Below are 8,148 nucleotides of genomic sequence, written 5' to 3'. Positions count from 1 at the left end.
TGCATGGTCAACGCGTTTACAGATCAAACCGCATGATGCACAACTTGCAGTAAAAAAACGTGCACAAACTGTACGCCACCACAGCCAAGCTGCATGGGGTGATATACCAAACCGCATGCCTGTGCAAACTAAGCTGCACGGGATGAGTTGCTGAACCACTGTCGAGTAGTACATGTGAATGTGAACCTCATCAAGCTCCCATCTAAACTCCGGGCACGGTCAGAGCGGACCACATCGAGTGCACTGCAGGAGTAAGTGCAAAATTATATGGAAATATGCACAAGTAAACTGCACACCTCAGGTAAAGGAATTGATTTCCTTTTAAAAAATTTACTAAAAAAACCCTGCAAATTCAACCGGAAGATCAACACAAAGCAAACTCCAGTGAAAGAGAGGGACGAGTGCACTGCCGCGACCGTCGCCGGTGGAAGGAGAGACGGCCCTTGGGGTGGTGTATCTCGCGTGCATCGCGGCGATGGGATGGCGGGGCGGCGCCGTCCAGTGTTGGGGTTGGGGGGAGGCTTTGGAGGCCGGCCGTGGCAACCGAGCTGCACGGGGGTGGCAACCGAGCTGCACGGGCCTGCCAACTGAACACACATGGTAGCACTGGAAGAACATGTCAACGCACTTCCGGCAGGGCAGGAGGAGCTTGAAGACGAGAGGTAGCAAGAGCAAGAGGAGCCCGAAGGCAACACGGGTGTGCAAGCCGCCGTTGGTGGTCCGGCAAACCGTCGTTGGCCGCACTGCGCGGCGCCGTTGGATGTACTATAGGTGCAGGCAGCGACTGCTCTAGGCCAACACGGCCTAGTCGCGCGCAGGAGGTTTAACGCCGGATCCTGACGATGCAGCGGCGCCGGAAGTTGTTGGCGGAGCTTGGATGGGGATGGGAAGAGGCGTGTGCGTGTTGCTGGCCCTCGCCTCCCTGCTCGCCGACGTGGGTGGGGTGAGAGGTTTGGCAGGCTATGTTTGCCCGCCGGCGCGTGCATCTCGCTCGTGAAGGTCGATGGCAGAGGTCGGAGTGCATCCATCGGGCTGTCGCGCTGGTGGACTGCAAGCACGCACCTGCTACACTGCAGTCACGCACGCCACAAACTACAGAAGCTTCACGCCGCCACCGTTGGGGAAGGGGCCCGTTTAGTTGTCGTGGGTTGACCGCCGTTGATGGAGAAGGTTGGGGGAAGGAGCGGAGCCTGGGATCCGGCGGATCCGTGTACGTGGCGCAGTGGTTGGCGGGCCGGGGCGCCGATACACCGGATCCGAAGGCAGCTGGTAGCGGTGGTTGAAGGTGGCAGCGCTGGTTTCCATGGAGGCAGCCATGGCGGTTGACCAGAGGGAGGAATCCAGTTGAGCGGGGAGGCAGTGGATCTAGGACAGGGCGCACTCCGTGGTGGGTCATGGCAGGTCGGCGACGCATCGGCGGCTGTCGTGGTTGCCGGCGGAGTTGGAGGAAGGTTGGGGTGCGGGGCAGACGAAGGAGGAGTGAGGCGCTAGGGGGTCGATCCCGATCCGGATCCTGCGCCGCGCCGAAGCGCCATGCTCGTGGGGGCGGGGACTAGGGATTGGGGGTGGTGGCGATGGGGCGTGGGCATCGAGGATAGGTGGGTGGGGATTGATCTGGGAAGAATGTGGGTTCGGTGGGGGTGGGGTGCGTGGGGGTGGCCGACTGGGGTGGTTTTTTTCGTGTTTGCAGTTCGGTGGGGTTCCGGCGGTGCGGGGTGTTCGGGTCGGTGGGTGTTATCAGAATAAGCAGGTGTTATTAGAATAAGACTCTTAGGGTGTTATTAGAATAGACCCACCCTATATATATATGCATATATCAGTTGAATGCGGAAGGAAAAGTTGTCCACAAGCCCAGCGCGCCGACGGACACAAACAGAGCGCGTCAACGGACGCGAGCAAAGCGCGCTGCGGCACCTAATAGCGAGCACATCGAGCCGCGGCGCTTAACAGCGAGCAGAACTTGCGGAGGGACACTAGCAGAGGCCGGCACAGTGATACGTGTCAATTAAGATGAACTGTGCGAACGATGTCGCAGACATCAAGCACGAATCAAATTAGAGTTGTGTGTGCGATACGTGGCATACAGTTGATCCATCCGAGTTGTTTATGATGGAATAAGCCGTGTGTGTTGCGGGCAAACGCTTGCTGGTATATAACCTTAAATTTATCCTAAAAAGTGTTAATGCATGTTACAGAAATTGTATAGCTGGAAACTATGTTCAAATGCGACTCCAACGATATAATCTTTGGCGACATGCATTTTTATTTTATTAGTTAAATCCTACTTATAAACCATGATGGGGGTATAGTAGGTAATTAAATCGTAAATGTTTTTTTGTATTAACCATATGTGTACGTGTCCTTTCGTCCTCCTCTCGCACGTCTTGTCACCCCGCCGCCGTAGACGGCTTACAGCGCAAGCTTGCACAGCGCACGGGGGCGTTCTTTTGGCCAAATGGTGGCGCCAATAAATCGTCGGTGAGCCCGTTCCCGCGCAACCTTGCAAGTTCCCGCGCAAGCTTCCTGCCCAACTCGATGAAATCCCCCAAAATCCCAATGCTTACAGGCCTGCTATAAAAACCCTGATGGCCGGCAAGTCCTGCGTCACATTTTCCCCTCCCTCCCTGTAGCTTATCTCGTGTGCTTCTCCCACAATCGCCAATGTCACCACTCTGTCTTCGTCGCTCAGCCACTCTGCCGTCATCAGAGGACAGCTCCAGCTGGGAGGCTACACCGCAGCGGCGGCATAGTCCCCGACGTAGCGTAGTGCGCGTGGCGTCCCTGTTGGGTGTGCGCGGAACACCCACCACACGCTCTGCCGCCGCTGCCCGTCGGCAGCTGTTGCCGGCCGCCATTGCCGCCACACCAACGTTGAATGCCAGGGCCATCTCCCGCTCCGCCGCCGTGGCCCCAAGGCGGGAGGTGGCCGTCGTGGCCGCCACCCCACTACCGGCCACCGTGGCCATCACCCGCTCTGCCACCACGGCCCGAAGGCGGGAGGTGGTGGTCGCGGCCGCCACCGCATCGTCCGCCACCGTTGCCGCCAGCCCACCGTCGAACGCCGGGATCATCACCCGCTCTGCCACCGCCACCCGAAGGAGGGAGGTGGAGGCCTGCATGTGCGTCAGCGACTTTGCGCGCTACATCGAGTTCCTATGGGAGGAGGAGGAGCGCCTCGTCGAGCACACAAAGAGCCTTACCACAGCTGTGGCCGCAGCAGACACCGACGAAGAGGCGATGAATCGGGAGATCTACGAGCAGTTCGGCCGCTTCGAGAGGGATCGTCTGGAGCGGCAGTGGGCGTTCAAGCTGGTGAGCGTCACTGAACGTGCAGTAGCGGCAGGCACTGTATTGCATTTCTCCAGCTTGTCCTTAGTCTCCTCCTTCTCCTCTACCTCTTACTGAGCGTGCTCGGCAGAGGAGAGGCTGCCGGAAGTAGCACAAAGCCCCTCCATGGTGGTAGTAGTATTTAGGGGCTATTTTGTTCAGTTCATCTAACTATAGATGTGTGGTCGAACTGTACAACATACTTAAAATTAGCTAGTATATATAGTTGAACTAGCTATTTCAGTACGTGGATGGCAACAATTGGGGAAAAGTTTGGTTGGTTCAGCTATCGAGTTGAACTGTTTGTATAAATTAAGAACGACTGCATAATCTATGAATGAAATCTATGCTTAATTACTGAATTTTAGTTGCAAAAATTAGACTGTGCTAGTGATTTCTAGCTGCATATTTTGACAAATCACAGTGTTACAAGTATTGAAAAATGACAATGTTACTAGATCAACAAATGTAAATCTTCCAAGTTTGACAAATGGCAACATACCCAATATGACAGATGCAAGTCTTACCAAATTGTTTGTACATTGTTGCACACGGGTCATCCAAAACAACCGTTTGCGTTCAAGGGATGCACAAATCCTGCGCTGCGGATTTTCCCTCGACTTAAGGGGAAAGACCATAGTTCTCACTTTGCATACATGTGTTCTATCTAAAAAGTTTGCGAGTAAGAGCTGCAGAAATCCTGCTCGGCACATTTTCTCTTGGCTTCCTCGGGAAGCTGTCGGCACGTCTTCCGTTTAGTCAAGCACTCAAGCACCTGTCCACACGGCACCTCCTAGCCATTAAAAGAGTGAGGCGTGGCGTCACGTCAATGGTTAACAGAACACACATAGTTTAAATTATACAAAACGTTTGAGATGTTACAGTGGCAGCTATTTGTTTCAAAATGCCTTTGTTGGCTATTATTCGAGTGCGCCTTCTCTCAAAATGGACACGAAAATACGACAGCATGTCGGTGCCATTCCATCATAGCATGCCAAGTTTCATGAATTTCAAACGAGTTTTGGATTTACTAGAATTTAAAAACAAAGTATCTGAATGTTTTGCTGGCAATCAACAGTGCCCTGGTGTTTGAAGTTCATTCCCATTTCTTGCATGGGACCTAAGCATGCCCTGAAGGAGACATATTTGATTTTTCAACCAATTAATATGCACTAGAGCTTGTGCATGTAGTTCAAATTTAAATTATGCACATGGAATTCCTAGAAAACGCATTTAATGTATAAAAATGTCCAAACGCACCCCAAAAAATTCCAAAAGTAAACACAACACTCCTATTGTTCTATGTTGACACTAGAAAAGTTTTGACAGGAATAGGAGGCAACGGATATCGTTTCATCCCCAAAGGTGGCACGTTCCCTACCGAAACCATCACGCTTGTTGTGAGAAGCTAAGGTTTGTGAGAAGCTTATACCCAAACATGCCCCAAATGGGAGAAAATTTTTGCCATGGCATGTTGATGCTGCTCCAACATAGCATGCCAAGTTTCATGAATTTCAGACGAGATTTGGATTTACTAGAATTTAAAAACCAGGTATCTCAATTATTTCAAGCCATATAATAACCTACAGAATTTATTAAAGTGATTTAGTGGCTAAAACTAAATCAAAACAGAGAGGAAACAAATAGAAAACTGAAACAAAAGAGTAAGGAAAGAAACTTACCTGGGCTTACCTCCTGTGTAGCCCACCGGGCAGTCCAGCCACCTGGCAGCCCAGCCCACCCGCAGCTGCCAGTTACCCCCAACCTCCCGCCAGGAGGATGAGGGGCGCGTGCTCGCCGTGCGCGTCCACGGGCGAGGCCACCTCCTCCTTCTGCCAACGCAAGAGAGGCTCTAGAAGCCGCCACGCGCCACCCCAGTCCCTCTCACCCATCGCTCATCCTCGTCCCTTCCTCTAGCCCCCTCTCTCTAGCAGCCGAGTGCCGTCCGAGCATAGCCGTCGCCGCCGCTCACTGTTGCTGTAGCCACTGCCTCCCCCTCGCCTTGCCGACATGTCCAGAGGAACCGCCATCGCCTTCTGCGTCTTCTACACCAACCCACTCGACCGCGGGAGCCCTGTAGCGTCGTCCCCAAGCTCATCCTCAATCTTCGGCCGCCGGCAACTTCATCGTTGATTCACCGCCGTCCGTGCTTCCCCGACCTCGCCGGCCTGCTCGTATGAACCACGGTGAGCTCTGCCACCGTTTCCCCTGACCCCGTGGTCTATCCCTCGCCGTAGACGTTGCCCCCATGAGTTCCGAAGCTCACCGGCGTCGTGGTTCATCGCCGTCATGGCTAGGGACACTGCGGCTTGCACCTGAGCTCGTCATCGTGCTCGGGTTGCTCCCAGGAGACGAACGCTGCCACTATATCGCCTTGCCGTGCATCGTAGCGCCACAGCTGTCGTTGCCCAAGCTCTGGCCACCGCCGTTTCCGGCCACCCCAGCCGCTGACTTCTGTCGCGGTGGATGCGGAAGAGCGCCAGCTACACGTAGAGCCTCCCCGCCGCTTGTTTGGTCACCGGACGGCAAAACCCGACGCCCTCCGTCGCGTCTGTCGTTGCCGGCATCGGGTCATGGACCAAGTCTGGCGGTTTTGAACCCGCTGACCAGGGGTTTGACCTCCCCTGGCTGACTGACGTGTGGGCCAAGCCCCTGTTTAATTAGTGTTATTTTTAGTTAGTGCTAATTAACTTAGTTAAGTAGATTAGACACTGACATGCGGGCCCAGGCTCTAATTAAACTTAGGTTAGTTAGTCACTGACCAGAGGGCCCCACTGGTCAGGTTTGACCTGGACGGCTCCTATAGACATGCTGACGTCAGCATGACCTAATGCTGACGCAGTAATACATTTTTTGGAATTATTAATAATCAGGAAATTCCAGAAAATATCAAAAACTTTAAAAATTCATAGAAATTAATCTATAGCTCCAAATGAAATAAATTATATATGAAAATGATCAAAAAATCCAATCTATCCATCTGTACTGGTTTCATGCATGTTTAAACAACTTAACCTTGCTGTTTAGCTCAAAACATGTTAATGCACTTTATGAACCCATAACTTGAGTTTGCATTTGAATCCTTGATTCAAATGAGCTCAAACCACCCTGGTTGAGTTGCACTAGCCCAACACACTCATATTGCCATGTCACATTCATGCATCATATTGTTGCATTGCATTGATACTGTCCTTCTCTGTTTGCCGGTAACCGTCCCCTCTCAGTCGACGATGTTCCCGACGACGTGATCGATGACACCGATGAAGAACTATTATCTTTAGAAGTGCCAGGCAAGCAAAATCTCCTTGTTCATTCCGATACAATCCCACTCTCTCACTCCTGCTCTCTTTTACTGCATTAGGACAACAAAGATTCAACTTTTACATGTTGCGGTAGTTGACCCAATTTCCTCTGCATGACCTGTCATTGCCATAGTAAATAGATGAAACCCACTAGCATGAGTAGGAGTTGTTTGAGCCCTGATGTGCCTACTCATTTATGCTTGTTTGTCATGCCTGCTACTTCTTAGAGTTGAGTCAGGTCTGATTCATTGGGGATGAATTGGAGGTGTGTGAACATGTCCTACTGTTGAGAGCTAAGTGTGTGAACACGATTTGGTAAAGGTATCGATGAGAGGTCATGTAGGAGTACATGGTGGGCTGTTTCATTGGAACCGTCCTTAAGCACCGAGATCTGTATGTGTGATTTAAGAACTAGCTACTACCATGCATTGGGCCCGAAACCAATGGACCCTCTCGGCTTCTTAACCACCCTAGTCCTCTGTCCAGGAGTTGCAACTAGTTTCTGGTGTTTATAGGATATGTGTTGGCGGCCGTGCATAGCGCTGACCTTAGGGCTGGGCTATGATGCGGTAGATACACCGTGGCCGGGTATGCCGGGCGCCCGTTTGGTGTCTCGGAACCCTGTACACATCGTTCGAGGCCGTATGTGGAAACCTCGGCCGGACTCCCTACGGATGGAACCTGGATAGGCGATAAACCTGGACTAGACACTTGAGTGTTTAGGTAGGCCGTGGCCGACACCCTCGTTGGGATTCCGCTTGAAGGTTGCTGAGTACATGTCGCGTAAACGACGGTAAGTGGTGAGAGCGTGTATGAAGAAGTACACCTCTGCAGGGTTAACATCATTTATTCGAATAGCCGCGTCCGCGGTAAAGGACTACTTGGTTGCCAATATAGTTCATAGACAAGTGAAAGTGGATACTCTAAAATGTGCAAGATAAGCGTGAGTGCTATGGATGGCGTTCATGTAGGGAGACGGAAGCGGATCCATAGTGGTGTATTCATATGGTGAATATGTGGACTCGTGTGCGCCACCTCAAGAGAGTTACTTGTAGTCGTAGTTTAGGATAGCCACCGAGTCAAAGGTGGCTTGCTGTAGTTAAACTCCACCACCCCCTTTGTTGATAATGATGCATATGTAGATAGTTCTGATGTAAGTCTTGCTAGGTACATTTGTACTCACGTTTGCTTAATTTATGTTTTTGCAGAGAGACTTCAGTCTCGCTAGTAGTTCCATGTGGACTTCGATGTTTAGCTTGATACCTCAGCTACGATCTTGTGCCCTTTGCAGGATCTGGTAGATAGTCAGGCTGCTCAGCCTTTTTCATTTGTAGATGTCTGTACTCAAACTTGTTAAGCTTCCGCATGTGCTTTGACAGGTATGCTCTAAATGTTGGGTCATGAGATGCATGTTTGTAATATCTGGCTCCTCGGAGCCTAATGAATAAATACTTTGAGTCGTACAGTTTTGTTGTGATGCCATGTTGTATTTGCACATATCGAGCATATTGTGTGTATG

Source organism: Triticum urartu, chromosome 4A (genome assembly GCF_056163025.1).
Source record: "Triticum urartu cultivar PI428250 chromosome 4A, HENAU_Tu73, whole genome shotgun sequence".
Classification (NCBI taxonomy): Eukaryota; Viridiplantae; Streptophyta; class Magnoliopsida; order Poales; family Poaceae; genus Triticum; species Triticum urartu.
Note: the sequence above shows the minus strand (reverse complement) of the source record.